Source organism: Halichoerus grypus, chromosome 14 (assembly GCF_964656455.1).
Source record: "Halichoerus grypus chromosome 14, mHalGry1.hap1.1, whole genome shotgun sequence".
Classification (NCBI taxonomy): domain Eukaryota; kingdom Metazoa; phylum Chordata; class Mammalia; order Carnivora; family Phocidae; genus Halichoerus; species Halichoerus grypus.
This window is the reverse complement of record NC_135725.1, coordinates 42,290,256-42,310,748: the sequence shown is the minus strand read 5'-3', so window position 1 is coordinate 42,310,748 and position 20,493 is coordinate 42,290,256. Positions and strand designations below refer to the sequence as shown.

The 20,493-nt window shown below is 41.1% G+C and overlaps 1 protein-coding gene and 1 non-coding gene across 2 annotated transcripts in view; both read right to left on the bottom strand.

Annotated features, from left to right (window-relative positions):
* The window catches only part of CCDC171 (coiled-coil domain containing 171), a 312,847-nt gene extending 311,252 nt beyond the window's left edge, over positions 1 to 1,595 (bottom strand). The window contains exon 1 of the mRNA XM_078061217.1: positions 1,414 to 1,595. The gene's annotated coding sequence lies outside the window, so the exon portion shown is untranslated. The remainder of the gene's footprint in view (positions 1 to 1,413) is intronic.
* An 18,269-nt stretch (positions 1,596 to 19,864) lies between these two features.
* Positions 19,865 to 19,968, bottom strand: LOC118553985 (small nucleolar RNA U13). The gene has a single exon (XR_004926301.1). It is a non-coding gene; the product is annotated as a small nucleolar RNA U13 (small nucleolar RNA).
* Positions 19,969 to 20,493: the final 525 nt, after the last annotated feature.

Genomic DNA, 20,493 nt, shown 5'->3' with positions numbered 1-20,493 from the left:
GGCTCAGACGGTTAGGTGTCTGCCTTCGGCTCGGGTCATGACCCCTGGGTCCTGGGATTGAGCCCCACATTGGGCTCCTTGCTCTGTGAAGGTTCTGCTTCTCTTTCTCTCTCCCTCTGCCCTCCCCACTGCTCGTTCTCTCTCAAATAAATAAAATCTTAAAAAAAATAAAAACCATGACAAGGGGGCTGAGACAAAGAATTTTAGAATTAAATAGGACTTTAAAGACCAAGTCCTGGGGCGCCTGGGTGTTTCAGTCATTAAGCATCTGCCTTCAGTTCAAGTCATGATCCCAGGGTCCTGGGATCAAGCCCCACATCGGGCTCCCTGCTCCTCGGGAAGCCTGCTTCTCCCTCTCCCACTCCTCCTGCTTGTGTTCCCTCTCTCACTATCTCTCTCTGTCAAATAAATAAATAAACTCTTTAAAAAATAAAATAAAGACCAAGTCCATCCTCCTTATCTGACAGATAAGGAATGTAATGTCTAGTGAGCTTAGATGATTTGCTTGAGGTCACTCAGCTAATAAAACTTCAAACTCCGGACTAAAACTACTCCCCTCTTTCCTTTTAGCAGGTTGCACTGTCTTTGTTTTTTCTTCATTTCATGGGAAACCATTGTTAGTTTCTGCTCTACCATTGTTTTGTTGTTACCGGGCACTAACTGTTCAATAAAACAAGTAGGGTCTTCTCTCCAAAATTATGTGAACTATACAAAACATCCGTGTGTTTTGTATTTGAAAGAGTTGGACACCAACTGAAATTGCTTCTCAAACTTACACAGAATCATTTAGAGATCTCCTTAAAACGAAAAAATATGCATTTGCCTAGGATAAATATCATGAGGGAGTAAAGAACAGTCAAAAGGAGGCTCTACTTCTGCAGAAAATGTACAGCCTTGGAAAAACAGCCGGATTTTCTATGTCTCTTAATAGTCCTGGAGGGTGAGCAGTAGAAACTACAGATGATAGCCTACCACAACTCATTCTTTCATTTATCAAACATTGATAAGAGTGTCTAGTGTGTGGCTGGCATTTTTTTAAAGGATGAAAAAGACGTGGTCCTTGTCCTCGAAGAGTTTAGTGATTCTTGGAAGGGAAAAGCCCGGCAGTCCGGAGTTGTAAACCTGGGAAGTTCGAAGTCCAGGCCCTCTGGGTCCTGCCCTCTGGTCCCTGCTCAGTCCTCTGGGTGCTGCTGCAGCGGTCTCGGGTTAGGATGCTCCAAGGAGATCTTCCCCCAGATGGGCGGAGAGGCCCAGCCCAGGGAGCTGGAGGCGTGTCCCCACAAACGACACCAACAGCCCCAGGGCAACCACGAACTAACTCGGGGTTCCCCAAAACTCTCACTGCTGCCACCCATACCTTCCTCAACACCTCCCCGCCCAAGTCGCCTCGAAGCCCCCACATCCCGTGGTTACCTCAGGGGACTCCCGTGGTCCAGACCGCTCACCCAAGACCCCAGGGGCAGCTCCAAATCTCAATGGTAGAAAGAGGCCTGGGCAGATCGCCGGGGGCAGAGCAAAAACTGTTGGAACCCGACGGACTCTAGGACCCGGGGAAGGGGGAACGAATAGCATAGGGGGACAGAAGGGGAAAAGCCCTGAGCAGACGCGGTTTACAACGGCCACTTCCGGAGACTAGTCTGCGCTCACAGACCTTCACAGACTTTCGCAGGCGTCCTGGCCCCGCCCACCCGGCCCCTTTCCTCCCGCCTCCCGCTGCCCGCAGCTCCAGGATACGCACTCGGAGAATCCGCCGCTCCGATTGGAAGAGGAGGGCCCGCGAAGTTGTGCGGCCGTGCGGGAAGGCGAGCAGGCGCATGCGCCGTTGCTGAGGAGCGGCGCGCTCGTGAGCACGCGCGATCCCGCGGCGCGCGCGCCCCTCCCGCACGAGAACGTCCCGGCCCACGCTCCAATGTGGTGTTCTCAGCGTGAGGTCTCCCGGTCGCGGGCTCAGAATCCCCGGAGCCGCCAGACAATGCCGATTTCTAAACCCTAACCCCTTTTCCGCGCCTACTGAACAAAACTCTTAAGCGGCTGGATCCCCGACTCTGCATTAAACTGCCGATCCTAAGGCCAGTGTAGCCCCCTCGGGGCCTGTGGACCGGTGCCAGAGCCACGGGTAAATTCTGTGGGCTCGGCTTCTGCGCAAGTGGCTGTTTCCCGCTGTGAAGCCCGCTCTCGCCTGCAAGACGCTTCTTGTCCCCTCCTCCCATCCGCATTGTATCCCAGCTTGGGGTTGTAAACAGTGCGGAGAAAGCGCGGGTCAGCGCGCTGATACTTTGCAGCGCCTCTCATTATGAATACTACATAACGAGGTACCTCGCAAAAAAGTCCTTGGAGCCTTGGCATGTGCTCCATCTCGTTCCTAGCCTCCTCCAGGCCCCCGAGCGCACACGCGGCGCACACACGCCTTCCTCTAGCTGGTAATTTATACTTTGGTTTCTTCCGGTAGCTGCTTCACAATCCGCTGCCGCCCCAGGGAGGTTGGAAAACCAAACGCTCTTTTTGTTCCTTGGCATTTGAAAATCTGTTCCCCAAAGAACAGTGCAAATTGGCGGGATATTGATGGAGGATTTTATCTTCACCACCTCCACCTCCTCCCTTCAAAAAGGTGTTTGATAAAAAATGAACCTTTTATGCTAAAATTATCCCACGTTGATTGTAATCAACCTGAAACCAGGTGTAGGGGCCGTCTTTTCCCTGTCTCCCTGGGGAGAGCCAACGGCCATAAATGCAAATATAAACTGAGATTAAAACCTCCTTGATTCCTGTAACACTGAAACTTTAATTGGTTTGAGTTGTCACAGGTTAAAAAAGGAAGGCCATCCCGCTTCCTAATTTGCCAGAAAGAGGATAATTGCTTCAAAGGAAAGAGTTTATGGAAAGGAAAAAAGAGCCCATTCTAACATTTAGAAATGCAGTGGAAAATTACAGCAGACTAATGAGATTAGGTCTTTTTTTTTTCTTTACAAGTTTTAAATACTTAGAAGATTTCTTATGTTTTAAAAAGTCACAAAACTGTTGTTTTCACAAAACTGAATATGTATGGCAAGAATAAATGGCATATGTACTATACTGCACACTTTTTTAAATGAAGAATAGGTGCCATATGAAGTCTTGCAAACTTCATCTATTTGTTCATTCAGTATTTATTGAATACAGACTATATACCCAATCTGGAGCTAGGTGATAGAATTACAGGGTATTTAATATAGGTGCACTGGAAATCAGAAGAGGCAAATGTTAATAACAACCATGAGCACCCCCAAAGGCTTTAATGGAGAACTATGAACTTACTCTGGGAAGATGATTATAGAGTCACCAAGCTGAGAAGGAACTGGAAGACATGAAACCTACGCACACCAGCACAGGAAACATCATGAGGCGCTGGGAAAACTGGAAGGTCTGTGTGCAGTCTTGGGAGTGGGAAAGCGTGGAGAGTAAGATAGCAGGCTGGAGATATAGGCAGACCCCAGATCACAGGGACCTTCTAGGTCATAGAGTAGTCCTCCCGTTATGCATGGTTTCTCATTCCATGGCTTCCATTACCTGCAGTCAACCGAGTTCAGAAAGCAGATCATCCTCCCTCTGACATATTCAGAAGATCAATAGTGGCCTAACCGTCATAATGCCTATGTCATTCACCTCACTTCACGTAATCATGTTCACGTTTTACTGTCTAAAGAGTACAGTACAATAAATATTTTTTGAGAGAGATACCACAGTCACATAACTTTTATTACAATATATTGTTATAATTTTCTATTGTATTGTTATTGTTGTTAATCTCTTACTATGCCTAATTTATAAATGTAACTTTATCATAGGTGTCTACCCATAGGAAAAAAGATCATGTGTATAGGATTTGGTACTATCCCCAGTCTCAGGCATCACTAGGGGTCTTGGAACATATCCCCCACAGGCAAGGGAGGACTACTGTACTTAGTTTACCAAGCAACGAAGCTAACGACGTGTGTAGAGCAGAGAAGTTATAATAATTACACAATAAATCAAATTACACAATAAATCAAATCTAAAATATTTGGAGGTTTTCTGTTCTAATAGTTACAAGGTTCATTCTCTGCTGTTTGTTTGCCTAAAATGCTGCTGCTACTTACAAAAAGCTGCACATAAAGACGTTCTCTTCTTCACTTCCCTTTTAGCCTTAAAAGTCACAATACTCACCTCATTCTTTTTACTTTCAACATATTTTTCAATTCATACCCTGCAGTCCACCAAAACAGCTTCCAAAATCAATAATGATCTCATTACTAAATCCCACTTCCCTTGAATTCACTGACACTTTGATCCTCCTCAGATTTCTCGGCAGCATAGGTAAGACTCTTGGTTTCTCCAATTCGCTGACCTTTTTATTGCTTGCTGCTCAGGAACTGTTACCCCTTCTTGCCTCTCAATGTAATATTTTCTCAGTTTCTGTCCTCAACTTTCACATGTTACCACATAAACTTTCTAGGCGATGTCATCCATCCCTGGGTCCACATGACATCATAACATCATAAACTCTGCTGTGGTTGTGAATTTTTAACTCTGATTTGAACAGTAGCACCTTAATGCGTGGTAATACTGAATGCAACATATCTAAACATTATCTTTCTTAACTTCTTAACGGGAGTCCCCCAACTGCTCCTCCACCAATTTATAAAACTAATCTCAGACACCCAGATGAAAAAAAAAAAAAAACCTCAGAGAATCTTTCTTCTCTCTCGAGCTCTCAATTCCTACATCTAAGAATCACTAAGTCCTACTTACTTTTCTCAACTCTCCTGTCCTGTTTCTATACCTACTACTAAACATCTTGATGATTTGTTTCTTTACTGCTTTGTATCCTGACACTTGTGATCAGAACCTGCTCCGTGGCCTGATGCAAGTCACTCTCTTCCCCTTTCTGTGCAAATTCTCAACATTTTTATAAGTTGACAACTAAACATCTAGGGCATTGTTAAGCTGGCAAATATGAGCGGAAAAGATCAAAAATAGAAAATAAAAATCAAAAGCAGGCCTCCTAAGGGCACATGTGTACCTTTCTGACACTAGGGGAGTGTTATGAGCTGATTTTATGCATGTGAGCCTCAGGGTTTTTTGTTGTTGTTGTTTTGTTTTGTTTTGTTTTAAAGATTTTAGTTATTTATTTGACAGAGACAGAGACAGCGAGAGCAGGAACACAAGCGGGGGGAGTGGGAGAGGGAGAAGCAGGCTTCCCACTGAGCAGGGAGCCCGATGTGGGACTCGATCCCAGGACCCTGGAACCATGACCGAGCCTCAGGGTTTTTTAATCGCCAGGTGAGCCACGTCCTTTTGACCCTTCAGTAACCTCCCTCAGAAGGTTCAAACACCAGGTGCTTGATTATTATGCTGCTTTGGTATCAATTCTTAGAACTGCAAGGCCTTGCTGTAATTGCTGCTCTCAGAGGCTCTGGTTCTTTGCTGCTTCAATCCCCATTCTGTGTGCTATGATGGATGATCCTTCCAAAGCATTGTCGACCTTAAAAATTAAACAACAAAGGTTATCAAGCAGCAAATGAATTTATTCAGAAATAGAAGAGGAATTGCAATTTGGGACATGCCAGCTACGGTGAACCATAGGCAAGTCCAGAGAACAAAAGGAGAGGAAAGGAGAATATTGGAAGGAGTTGTTTTGAACAAAAGTCCATTGGAGGAAAATGAGAGCTTTATATACATATATATGTAATTTTCACATAATAACTCAGAGTAACTCAGATTATGTTACCCTATCAATCAATTCTTTTAATGGCTCTTCAGTCCCTACTGCATAAAACCCAGACTTAACCCCCTCCCCTCTCCCCCATGAATCAGTGCCCCTAGTCTTGTCTGTACCTGCCTTTCCAGCCTGTCTTTTCCTTTTTTTTTTTTTTTTTTTAGAGAGAGAGTGAGAGCGTGATTCTGGGGATTGGAGGAGGGGGTGGGGATGGTGGAGCACAGAGGGAGGGGGAGAATCTTAAACAGTCTCCATGCCCAGGACAGAGCCCAACTCAGGGCTCTATCTCACAAGCCTGAGATCATGACCTGAGCTGAAATCAAGAGTCAGATGCTTAACTGACTGAGTTACCCAGATGCCCCAAAGATACATTTTTAATAGCTGCATTGTAATCTATTTTGTGAATGCCCGTAATTTACTTATCTGGTCATCTAGGTTGTTTCTGACTTGTTCCTTTTCTTAAAAAAAAAAAACTGTCTCTGTAGATATACTTTGCATATTTGTCTTTTAAAGTCATATTATAGGGGCACCTGGGTGGTTCAGTCGTTAAGCGTCTGCCTTCGGCTCAGGTCATGATCCCAGGGTCCTGGGATCAAGGCCCTCATCAGGCTCCCTGCTCAGCTCTCTGTCTGCTACTCCCCCTGCTTTTGCTCGCTCGCTCTCTCTCTGTCAAATAAATAAATAAAACCTTTTAAAAAATAAAAGAAAATAAAGTCATATTATAAATTCCTAGAATAGAAATTGCTAGATAAAAGAATAAGCTTTTATTTTTATTTTTTTTAGTAATAATCAACACCCAATACGGGGCTCAAACTCATGACCCTGAGAGTCATATGCTCTTCTAACTGAGGCAGCCAGGTGCCCAGAAAAGAATAAGCTTTGAAACTGAAAACAATATAATTATCTGTCCCTATGTTGAATAATACTGGGACTAGACACTAGACATACGTTCCTGGACTTATGTTAAACAATTCTGAAACCAAGCAAAAGTAACTTGGTTGCTTGCTCCAGTTAATACTTGTTCCTGGAAGATAAAACTGAGTTTGTTAAATAGATTGCTCACGAAGACTAACAGTTTACTTTAAAAATGCGTCAAGACCATTGCCCTGCTATGCCCACCAAGCTAAGGCTATTGTATCATAAACTCTGCTCAATTCCAATCATTTCCCTGACTTGCTTCCTTCCCCACAGTTATTCAGCCCAAGCGTTAAAATCCTAAAAATAACTGGCCCTAATTTTCCCTTTTGAGATACCACTAAGGCTCAGTCAGGTGGCATTCTCCCTTACTGCAGCAAATTTAGTAAACTTAACTTCGCTTCAGCAACAGTTTTTGTGATGAGCTTTTGAGGAGTCAACCTTTGACAGCATATTTAAATTTTTTATACAGAGTACCAGGTTGCCTTCTAGGAAGAGTGTATCAATTTAAAGAAATAACAACATCGTGAGAGAATGTCTGCTTTCCTCTGCCCTTGCCAGCACTAGATGTTTTTGCAGTATTGAAAATTTTCCAATCTGATAGGCAAAAAGTGACACCTCATTGATCTTTTTTTTTTTAAGATTTTGTTTATTTATTTGTCAGAGAGAAAGAGAGAGAGCTCAAGAGATAGAGCGCACAAGCGGCGGGGAGGGGCAGAGGGAGAAGCAGACTCCCCGCTGAGCAAGGAGCCCAAAGCGGGACTTGATCCCAGGACCCTGGAATCATGACCTGAGCCAAAGGCAGACACCCAACTGACTGAGCCACCCAGGTGTCCTGACACCTCATTGTTCTAATGTTCTTGCATTTATCTGATCATTAATGAAGTTCAGTAACATCTAGAAATGCCATTTTTATCTTGTGTCCCGGGAAGCGTGAAACCACTATTACACCACTGCCATCAGAAATTAGAGCAGAGAATTTGCCAGGCCTAAGAATTTAATTCATAACCTTGCCATGAAGACTTTGGGGAAGATGGCAGAGTGGGAGAAACTAAGCTCACCTCCTCCCACGAATGTAACTGCATAACACTTACATGAGTGTAAATAACCCATAAAACAACCCAAAGACTGCTGGAACAAATTGCACAACTAAATGTAGAAAAGAGGCTACATCACAGAGGGTAGGAAGGGCAGACGTGATGGGAAGCTAAGGGACTCGCAGGCCATCCATGCGAGGGAATCGCGGGCGCAGAGAGGGGAGAGAAACAGACCTTCACATGGGAAAGCCCACAAGGGGAAGATGAATCCCCATAGCACTTGGCACAACCTTAAGATGAATATTATAAAGCCATAGCCAAGTCTTTGTAGGTCAGGTAGCATCCTATAAAGAAATATATTGTTGGGGCACCTGGGTGGCTCAGTTGGTTAAGTGTCTGCCTTCGGCCCAGATCATGATCCCGGAGTCCCAGGATCGAGTAGGATCGAGTCCCACATCAGGCTCCTTGATCAGCAGGAATTCTGCTTCTCCCCCTGCCCTTCACCCACTCCTGCTCTCTCTTTTGCTCTCTCTCAAGTAAATAAATAAAATCTTTAAAAAAAAAAAAGAAATATATTGTTAAGTATTGAGTCTATTTATTATTCGTGGCCAATCTAAAGAGCACAGCTGGGAAGCAGAAATGTCGGAGGTGGGGTGGGGGGCGCTGGTAAGGGCAATGATGGGAGAAAGGAACTAAAACTGGTATGTATAAAATGTAAAGTAATTCTTCAACACGAATAGTGGTATTCTTGCAAATTATATGTAATAGGAAAATGTTCCTCTTCTACTTGTAAATATTGACATTCTCTGCTATTTATCCTTAAGTGATACGAATGTATATATTTCTAATCCAATAGTTACCCACCCAATAGACTTCCAAAAAAGTAAAGAGATTACGTGCATTTATCTCTGGAGGCAAGATCTGAAAGAGGTCCAGATTTGTTAACAACCTGCATGGGACTGCTGGACAGGATTTCATCTCCCAAAGCTCACCTTCGATTTCTCTGTTGAAGCTCTGAGCTACTGTCCTAGATGAAATAACTCAAATCTAGAGAACCATACTTCTAAGGAGGAGAATGTCTCCCACAGAGAGACTAGCCTCCATGGTTAGAAGTCAGGATTTCCCAAAAGGAAAAAGGAGGCACTGCCGCAGAAGGGAGGGTGGACCTGAGGACTGCAGAGAGAAGTTAGGGAACCAGTGAGTCTATATTGGCCCCCTAAGAAGTGTAAAACTTTATTGAGCATCTTTGGCTCCAACCTTATGAAACCTCACATTTAATGTATAGGTTTTTTGGTTTTTTTGTATTTAAAGTAAACTCTGTGCTCAATGTGGGGCTTGAGCTCAAGACCCCAAGATCAAGAGCTGCGTGCTCTACCAACTGAGCCAGCCAGACACCCATAATGTATAGTTTTAAATGTTATGACTCCGTTGGAGAAATGAACAACTGTGTAGTTGGAGTTGTTGATGGAAGAAAGAACCAGTTCGTGAAGGGAGGCTGGGCCTGCCCCTTATTACCCTCTGCTAGCTCTCTATAGAAGCCCTTGTGGAGATGTCAGCATCGATGAAGGAGGAACGTGCTAAGTAGTTAATGAGTTCCAGCTTGTGAGCAGCCCAAAGGAACACAGAAGTATTGAGTGGGCTCGCCGACAGAGAAGCAGTGATCAGCTCAGAAGCAGCAGTGAGACAAATTCCTTACTTTTTAAAAAGTATACTTGAGAAGATATCTCCTAAAGGGGAGTGAAAGTTTGGAAGATATCTATCTGTACTTATACATCTATATACAGTTAGATAAATACGCATACATCGATTTCTGGATTTTCTATTCTGTTCAGTGGATCTATGTTCCCATATCACACTGTTTTAATTATTGTACCTTTGTAGTACTTTAACTGCTAGATCTTCTCTTCACTTTTCAAATTTCTCTTGGCTATTCTCTGCATTTATTAACTAAGATTTGTTAACAAATATGTACTGAACCCTTGCTGGATATTGTAGGTTATGGGGATATAAAAGCAAGCAATATACCCAAAAATCTCTGCTTTCAAGGAGCTTATGTTTTAGTGAGGGGACATAGGTGAGAAGTGAAACCAACATAATCCCTGTCCGCATGTCACACCCTCATAGGACCAAGCATGCTTTCTTGCCCCTATATTAAATAAGACTGACACCAAGCAAAAATAATTCACCTATTTGCTCCAGAAAATACCTATTCCTGGAAGATAATGCTATGAACCAAACAGCTTATTTATTTTGACTAAGAGCATCCTTATTAAGAATTGCCTCAAGACGTTCCTCCACATTGTGCCCAAATCCAACCATCCCAACAAGTTCCTTGCTAGCAAAACTCACCTTTAAAAGTCTTTCTATAAAAGATTCTTCCTTAATTTCTTCATTGTAAGACATGATAGAGGTGAGTTTAGGCAAACGCTTTGATTCCTAAAAAAGAAAACCTAGACACTCTGAGCTTTTGGCATGAGTTCAAAACTCTTTTTATTTTTTTAAAGATTTTATTTATTTATTTGACAGAGAGAGACACAGCAGGAGAGGGAACACAAGCAGGGGGAGTGGGAGAGGAAGAAGCAGGCTTCCTGCTGAGCAGGGAGCCCGATGCAGGGCCCGATCCCAGGACCCTGGGATCACGACCTGAGCCGAAGGCAGTCGCTTAACCGACTGAGCCACCCAGGCGCCCCTAAGCGTCTGCCTTCGGCTCAGGTCGTGATCCCAGGGTCCTGAGATCGAGCCCCGCATGGGGCTCCCTGCTCGGCGGGGAGCCTGCTTCTCCCTCTCCTCCCCACTCATGCTCTCTGTCACTATCTCTGACTTTCTCAAATAAATAAATAAAATCTTTAAAAAAAATGTTTTAGGGGCACCTGGGTGGCTCAGTTGGTTCAGCATCCAACTCTTGATCTCTACTCAGGTCTTGATCTCAGGGTCATGAGTTCAAGCCCTGCATTGGGGAGCTTGTGTGCATATTTGTGGAGCCTACTTAAAAAATAAATAAATGAATAAATAAATAAATAATGTTTTATATATACAGAGATTTATTTCTAATTATTAAAAGTCTGTGTAATATTACTGAAAATAGACAATTCTTTAGACATATCACAGTGATAAAACTTTAGCTTGAAACACCTTTATGTCTTCTTCCTGGCTTTCTCACAAAATAAAAACATTAGCCCTATATAGTTTTTTAAACACATGACTTGGGCTTAGTCGCTTACGATTTAAACTTTTTAAATTTCTAGGTTAATTCTATGAGTCCAGCAAGTTATTATTTCCACAGATGGCTTAAGATTACAAATATAAAATTGTATTTAGCCAATGAAATTGCAATAATGGATTTTTTTTTGACAGGAAGTAGGATTTATTGGTGGGCATGAATAGGGAGGGGGCAGTGCTGAGGTTCTCATGAGTGCAAAGCCCTCCTTTTGTCCAAGGGGCCTGATGAGGGATATATGTCACCCCACAGCCATCTAGGATAGGCCACTTTTCAGCCACAATGTCTTCAAATTCGTCCGCATTAAACTTAGTAAAGCCCCACTAATAATGGATATTTTTAAAGGATTTTATCTCACGGATTCTTATAATACTACATGTGTTAAGGATGCAGTGGGTTAACATAAATTGTAATTTACAGATTTTTGTCAACTTCAAGACCTTAAATTCATATTTAAATAATATAATTAACAAATACGCTGTGGTATTCCAAATAATTTTTATGTAAACAAACGAACATGAACACTAAACATAATTCTAAATTACTCTTGCTCCTTGTTTTTATATACATAATGACTATAGATTAGCACGATGTGCAAATGTTTTAAAATTTTTATATTTGTATATACACACATACTTGTGTGTATATGTATTATTCTCCCATCTCAAAATATATTAAAGTAGTATAATAAATGCTCCATGGAAAAAATAAGCAAGGTAGGTTTTGGTTTCCTCCTTTCTAATTTCTTTTCTGTTTGAAAAGTTCAAAATTGATGACTCTGGTTATGTTTGTAATAATGAGAATTATTAAATAGAAATAGGAATATGCAATCAAAACCATAAATATGGTATGCCTGTTTGCTTCTTAAGGATATTGTTGCAGTATATAAAGATGTTAAACTTGAGGCACTTGGCTGGCTCCATCAGTAAAGCATGGGACTCTTGATCTCAAGGTCGTGAGTTCAACCCCATTTTGGGGGTAGAGTTTACTTAATAAAAAAAAAATTAAAAAAAGAAAAAAGGTGTTATACTCAACATAATATATATATTGTTTTATTTAATAGTGATAGTGTTAAATATATTTTAAAACTACTTCAATGCCTTAATTTAGTCACCTATTGGCATATTCATATATTATGCATATTATATATACATGTGTATGCCTAAATGCACATATAGAAAAGTATATAAAGATAAAGGTTTATTTAAGATAAAAAAGGTAATAAAAGATAAATTTAAGGGCTTATGTATTCTTTACTGTAATCATATGGTTGGAGGGGCACCTGGGTGGCTCAGTCCGTTAAGCATCTGATTCTTGGTTTCAGCTCAGGTCATGATCTCAGGGTCGTGAGATCAAGCCCTGTGTCCAGCCCCAAGTTGAGCTCCATGATCAGCGCAGAGTCGGCTTCACATTTTCTCCCTCTCCCTCCCCCTCTCCTTCTCCCCCTGCTCACATACTTGTTCTCTCTCTCTCTCTCTTTTTCTCTTTCCATCTCTCTCTCCCGTGTGTGTGCGCTAAAATAAATAAATAAATAAAATCTTTAAAAAAAATTATGGTTGGAAAACAAAAAGTAAAATTAGAATCTGCATTTTTTCTGTAAAACAACCTAGTCATTCTGGCTTGGATAAGCAAGAGTTATTGTTCATTCCTAAAATATTCAATTAATTCTCCAGACTTTTGGCATACTTCTGAATCATTTTGACAAGAAGTTAAAAAAAAGTTAAGTTCCTACTAACATTATTACCTATTGTTGTGTGTTTCCTATTTATTACCTACAACTATTCCTTGTCTTTTAATAAAATGACTTAGGTTTGTTTCTTATCTCCTCTGACAACTTTTCTTGATTTTGTCCCAGATTCAGTTTCCAAATTCAGAATAATCAGATTGTTAAGCTTTCTTATGAACCACAACTTTCTTTGAGTTTACTGGAATAGCAACCAGTTCAGCCAAAGACTCAGTCCCTCAACTTATGCAAGAAAGATAGTTAGAGGGACACCTGGGTGGCTCACTCGGTTAAGCGTCTGCCTTCGGCTTGGGTCATGATCCCAGGGGCCTGGGATTGAGTCCCGCATCAGGCTCCCTCCTCAGTGGGGAGCCTGCTTCTCCCTCTCCCTCTGCCTGCCACTCCCCCTGCTTGTGCTCTCTCTCTCTCTCTCTGACAAATAAATAAATAAAATCCTTAAAAAAAAAAAAAAACAAAGAAAAAGAAAAGAAATATAGTAGAAACAATTAGGCTTGTATGACACTGTCCAAATTTTATTTAACTTAAAACATTATTGGGGCACCTGGGTGGCTCAGTCGGTTGGGCACCTGCCTTTGACTCAGGTCATGATCCCGGGGTCCTAGAATGGAGCCCCACATCAGGCTCCTTGCTCAGCAGGGAGCCTGCTTCTCCCTCTCCCTCTGCCTGCCACTCCCCCTGCTTGTGAGCTCTCTCTCTCTCATTCTCTGACAGATAAAATAAATAAAATCTTAAAAAAAAAAAAGACAATGTTATGAGAACTCTATTGAAATTAGGATAAAAATAAAATTATTGGTATTTTTCAATGACTGAATATTTTCTGTATCAGTTATCAGTTTAACATTATTGCTATGCTCCAAATCTGCACTTTTTTGCCCTGATTTATGATACTAGTCCTGGACCCTGCAATCACTTCTCCTTTGCCAGCAGATGAGACGTTATGATTGATCAGCAGAGGGCAATGGAGTGACATTGCATGGCCACAGCTGCTGGAAGGCACTTTTTTTTAAGGCTCTAGACTTCTATTATTATTCTTTTTTTTTTTTTTAAGATTTTATTTATTTTTTTGAGAGACAGAGAGAGAGAGCATGAGTGGGGGTAGGAGCAGAGGGAAAGGGAGAAGCAGACTCCCCGCTGAGCAGGGAGCCCAGCGTGGGGCTCCGTGTGGAACTCGATCCCGGGACCCTGGGATCATGACCTGAGCCGAAGGCAGACGCTTAACCATCTGAGCCACCAGGCGCCCCCTGTTATTATTCTTTAACACAGGAAGCCAATAGAGGAGCTCCAGCTGTACCTTCAGGCTGTGCTCTCTCTTCTTGAGGCCACCTTGCCAAGGTCCACCCCACCTATATCCTCTGGCAAAAGCTAGATACTTCTACATTCTACAGACTGACCCTGGCTGCCCGTACTCTCCAGCAACGGTGGACCACTTCTACACACCCATCTGGCAAGTTTCTTCACCCCTGGAAGGTTTGTGTGGCTGTATATGGGGTAGTCACATCCTCTTTGAAGAGGTCTGAATCTCAGCCTTCGGGGAGTGGTAGGTGGGAGGAGGCTCTTTTCCTAGTCATTAGCTCCCGTGTTGCTCCTTTTTCCTCAGCCTAGAGGTAGTACCTGCATTTTTGTACCTGCTATTCTGGATCCCTTAGAGTCTTCTTTTACCTCTACCTGCTACTCGCTAATAATTCTTTATATTAATTTTCCCTGTTCAAAAAAACTGGTGTGGTTTCTGTCTCCTGACTGGTCCCTGACTGACATATCTTAGAAACATACTTTTGTTCGTGTCCAAAGACCAGTACAATAACTATCTCCAAATAGATTTTATTTCTAGGCTCTTCACTTCTGATGCCTTTGTCAATCAAGGACCATCATAATACCCTTTGTGGTACAAACCAAAAAACCTTGGAGTCTCCTTCCTCTTCATAATATGTTTCTATTCAAAGGATAATCATTGACTACATCCTTCTATATTAATTTTCTGTTACACTTCAAGAAAGGATTCTACTCCCTCTATTCCCACATTATTTCATCTTGAGGAGGAGACTTCAGAGAAATATAGCCTTTGAGCCTTGATGAAAAGGACCTTATCCGTTACGGTAAACAACAAACACTACAGCAAAAATCTAGAGTTGATTCTCAGAACCACTTCTCTCAAGTAAAGAAATTTAAGTCACTGTTAAATTACTGGAAAACTTACTAACCAGAATCTACAACATCAGGAAGATACAGCTGCAACCTAAGACTTTGAGATCAATAAAATGACTGCATGAAGTAGATAGCTTCCAGCCACGGCTCATGAAATGAAATCTGATGACTGCAAGTACAGAGCGCCATCCTTCAGTCGGCATGCTCTTGTTCTTCTTTTGCCAACCCATTTTATTTCCTCCTGGTTGCTTTAAGGTTTTGGGTTGTTAACTATGATATCTATGGGATCCCTATGCTCAGTAATGCTTCTTGCATTCCTAGTCACTCCTTGGTAAAAGTCTAATGCTTAACTATATTTTCCTTATGATTTGGCTAAAACACAAAATCAAGCCAACTCTTGAATTTATATTTGCTTTCCTTTGGGTGCCGCTCATTTTCATTTATATTAGTTCCTGGTGATAAATCAGTTAATGTCCTGGGTAATTGAATTCAATCACTAAGTGACTTTTTTTGAGAATAGCACAACAGGTTAAACAGCCAGAAATCCCTTATCATATTCCCCTCCAAAGACACAATACTTGGGGACTGTGTAGTAAATAATTTGGCTAGCCTTTGGCCTTAGTTCCTAGGAGATAATCTCTAAATCCTTTTAATTTCCTGAGTGATAGAGTATCTTTGTTATTCATGGTGGACCCCTCAGACCACACCTGATAGCTGAGGTGACTCAGATGGGGGGATGGCCATGCCAGAAAGACCAACCATGTGATTACAGGATTGAGGGGTTGAGTCAGGTGATATCATCTTGAACTCTGGGAAAGAAAGGAAGCCTGGAGACTGAGCTCAACCACACAGGCAATGATTCAATCAGCCATGCCTATGTAATAAAACTTCAATAGAAACCTTGGACCCTGAAGTTCAGATGAAGTTCCATGGTTAGCAATACTCTGAGTATTTTCACACTTTAATGCTGGAAGGGTAACATATACCTGAGAATGACAGAAGCTTCATACTTGAAATTCTCCCAGATTTCACCCTATGCATCTCTTCTCTGTTACAGCCCTTTGCCGTAACAAAACTGCAATCATAAGTATTAGTGAGGACTATTAGTGCGTTCTGTGAGTCTCCCACAGATAATTAGGAAATTATCAAACCTGAAGGTAGTCATGGGACCCCCTCAAATTGTAGCCAACTGGTGAGAAGTGAGAGTCACCCTGGAGACCGCCAATCCTGTGGCTGGTATCTGAAGTGAAGGCAGCTTGTGAAGAACTGTGCTCTCAAAATTTACATGTTGACAAACTCACTGTAGGAAACTTTTGTAGGAGCTAGCCTTTGCAGCCAGTAGAAATAGAGCTTGAGGAGGATTCCAAAAGAGATGGTGTACCTTTAAAGACTGTTCCACTCTTATAGATCTTATTACACAAAAGGCAACTGGTGGACTGATGGCACCCAACAGACTGGACAGAGATGTTATCTTTGTTAATTGATGCCTGCTTTCAGGATAGGCCCTGTATCACCCAGGATTTACTTTAGCTCACAGATTCCCCTTCCCAGAACAAAAATTTATTTAAATAATTTAATTCAACAAGGAGCAAAACTGGTCTGTGATTTGAGTTCAAAACTGAAAACCGAAGCGAATTTTTTTTGGACTGCCTTCTTCTATACCCAAAACTTTTCATTTTATGCTTTCCAAAACACCTAAAAAAATAGGAGTAATCCTACATGCTATGGTTCAGAAAGTAGTAAAACTAAATAATGTGTCTAAGGCCATGGAACTTCTCCCCTAAGACTTTCACGAAATTAGGTAGATGATAGCTCAAAACAGTCATTAGACATAATATTCTCTTCTTAAAGGAGACCATGTACTGTGTGAGGGAAATAATATTGTACTTACATTTTTGCAGATTTCTCTAGGGTCCTTTATATCACTAAAAAGATCTGAAAAACAAATAAAGGTATCATGAAATGAAATAATTTATATAATACCCAATATCTGGTTCTGTGCACTCCTTATAGTTGCAATGGTATCTGTTTTCTTAATTTAGTTTGGATATGTTTACCCAAATCAGATTGGCATTGGTTTGTGTTGCAATATACAAATGGAGAACTCCAGAATCTTAAATGCTGCTGTGCAGTCATTGTGCATCCTGATGATCTTCTACCAAGAAGAACAAGAAAAGTTGACACTCGTGGAGGTTGGAATGACTACCCTCAGAAAACACACTCAACCACATCCTCAAACATGGTGTAGATCTGGATTGATGATGTCCCCAAATGATAAGTGGTCTTGCCAATTAGCCTGCAGAATGATAAAAGGGGAAACTGGGAATTTAATCTAACATAAATTCTCAAGTCCCTGTGTTAAGTAATAACAAAGTAAAATATTAGCTGCTGGTTGGGGAATATAATGCGAATTGACTAAAAAGCTTACTTATCAAAACTGCTAGCCCATCAAGACTCACTTTAAGGGGAACCTTAATCAGTTGGTTAATCATCTGCCTTTGGCTTAGGTCATGATCTCAGGGTCTGGGGATGGAGCTGTGTCTGGCTCCCTGCTCAGCGGGGCGTCTGCTTCTCCCTCTCCCTTTGCCCCTCCCCTCCATGCCCTGTGTGGGGGGGGGCCCCCTGCTGTCTCCTCTCAAATAAATAAATAAAATCTTTAAAAAAAAACCCTCACTTTAAGATTCTTGTTTCACTGAGCCCACTAATCCAAAACTATTGTATCATAAATTCTGCTCATTCCCTTGCAAGACCTGCCTTAAAATCATCTAGCCCGGGCACTAAGTGTCTTTTACCTTTCCCCAGTTTCCTCATTTTGAGGCACTCCTTAGACTCTGTCATGATGTTTTCCCTTAAACAAAAGTAAATTTAGTTTTTTTGATTAACAGGTTGTGTGTGTGTGTGTGTGTGTGTGTGTTAGAGGAAGTCAACACTTGACACCGGCAATAAACAAGTAAGTAAAAAAATATACTGCATGCCAGGTAGGCTTAAGTGCTATGAAAAAAAAAAAAAAGCCAAGGAAGTGGGAAGGGAAGTACATGTGGGTGGTGGGTAGATGCTGTTATTCCAATTTTAGATTAGGTAATCAAGGAAGGCCTCCCTGAATGGATGACATTTGATCAAAGACCCGTAGGTGGTGAGAGAGCAAGCATATAGCTGTTTAGGGAAAGAGCATTCCAGAAAGAAGGAATAGCAATTGCAAAGAGTGTAAAGCAGGAGCTTGCGGGGCATGTTGAAGAAATGACAAGGAAGCCAATATGGCTAAAGCAGAGAGTGAACAGGGACGCCGGGGTGGCTCAGTCAGTTGAGCGTCTGCTTTCGGCTCAGTCATGATCTCACAGTACTGGGATCGAGCCCCAAGTTGGGCTCCCTGCTCAGTGGGGAGTCTGCTTCTCCCTCTCCTGCTGCCCCTTCACTTCCACTCATGGTCAAGTGCTCTCTCCCTCTCAAATAAATTAAAAAAAAAAAAAAAAAGAAGGGAGTAAACAGCAGAGAGGTGGGATATGTGAATAAAAGGCAATAGGAGGGAAATAGTTTGTATAGGACCTTTTCTCTAAATGAGACGGGAAACCATTCAGGGGGAACTTTAGAATTCATTTATCAAAGAGGTACATGAAATGTATAGATTACTTAGGGGATAATTGACATTTTTATGACATTGAGGCTTCCCATCCAGGAAGATGTCATATCTCTCCATTTAGCCTAGACTCTCTTTTATGTACTTCAATAAACCTTAATAGTTCTTGTCCTATGAATCTTTTAAATTCTTATTAAGTTTATTACTTGGGTCTTAAAGGTTTATTTTTGTTTGGCTTGGTTTTTCACTGTTGTAAATGGGATTCTGCCCCCCATTACATCCTCTAACTGTACCACCTCTCAATCATGACTTTTACTCTAAATTCAATCACTATCCTGACCTCTATCAAACAGGTTAGTTTTGCCTATTTTATAAATATATTGTATTTATATATTATATTTTATATTCAAGTGATTAATATATTCATTATATTTATATGATATATATGATTTATATGATATATAAATATAATCATATGAATATACAAATATAACAGTTATATGTATGATCTATATATGTATAGATCATATATCATGCATCATAATCATATGAATATATAAATATATATAGAAAAACTATTAACTTTTAATATATTCCTCTTATAGTTACCTTAAGATAGTTCAAAATTAATGCTAATATCCATTTAGTTCATTCTCTTGGAATATTTTGGTAATAATTATATTGCCTCTGAATAATGGCAATTTTTTAACTCAGCTCTGTACCCAATATGGGGCTTGAACTCACAACCCCAAAATCAAGAGTCACGTGCTCTACCAGCTAAGCCAGCCAGGCAAGTTTTTTCTCTTCAGTCTTGGCAGTTATAACTCACTTGTGTTACCTTGTTTACTACATTGGATAGAATTCGCAGAAAATTTCCTTTTTTTAAATTTTTTTTAAAGATTTTATTTATTTATTTGACAGAGAGAGACTCAGCGAGAGAGGGAACACAAGCAGGGAGAGTGGGGGAGGGAGAAGCAGGCTTCCCACTGAGCAGGGAGCCCGATGTGGGGCTCGATCCCAGGATCCTGGGATGATGACCTGAGCTGAAGGCAAGCGCTTAACGACTGAACCACCCAGGCGCCCCAAATTCTCAGAAAATTTCTGAATAAAAGGGGCAACAACATTTATATTATTTGTGACATTAATGTGAAATAATTCTTTTTTTTTAAGATTTTATTTATTTGAGGGGGGGAGAATACAAGCAGGAGGAGAGGCAGAGGGAGAAGCGGACTCCCCGTTGAGCAGGGAGCCCAATGCAGGGCTTGATCCCAGGGCTCTGAGATCATGACCTGAGCTGAAGGCAGACGCTTAACCAACTGAGCCACTCAGGCACCCCTAATGTGAAATAATTCTTACATTTATTCCCTTTAAATATACTTTTGACTGATTATGTATTAGAAATTATTTTAAGAAATTCTCTTTCTCTTACTAATTTCCTATTTTTTAAATCCAAAAGCCTATTTTTGCATTGGTAGTGAGCAATATAAGTGGTTTTTTTTCATGTCAGACAGGTAATGTGCCAATGTCACAACAAGGTTTGAGGGAGGCAAAAGTCACACAACAGCGCGAACACTGAATCATCATGCTTATGAACTACAAAAGGATTTGTAGCAGTATATTAAACAAGCAAAATAGTGAGATATAATAAAAATGCACCTATATGTTGTTTCTCATGGTCCCTTTAAGATGTATTCAGTGGGCAAGGTTTATTCCATCCTCCTGAATAAAACTCAAGTTTGACTTTTCTGATCTCTCTTAGATAATTGGAAGTCCAAACATCATAAGAGGCCAGTCTATTTTCAATTCAGTAATTAGAATGTCTTGTCCAATATATGAATCAATCTATATTAACACTTTAATCTGCATGCAAAGGTTAAGATTTCCCTACCCACACACCTTTAGGTAGGGCCTGGTTTCAGGTGGGATGCTTGCTTTTACGGAAAACATAGTGAATTTCTTCTTTTCTCATTTACTACTTAGGGGAAGGAGGTGAAAAGGGAGCAGACAATTCATACTTAACTTCTATCATAAGATGATCTCATATGCTTTGGGTCTAGGAAATTTGTGTTTGTAATTTTTTAAATTAAAATATTACACATAATACACCTCAGTGGAATTTTACAAAATGAG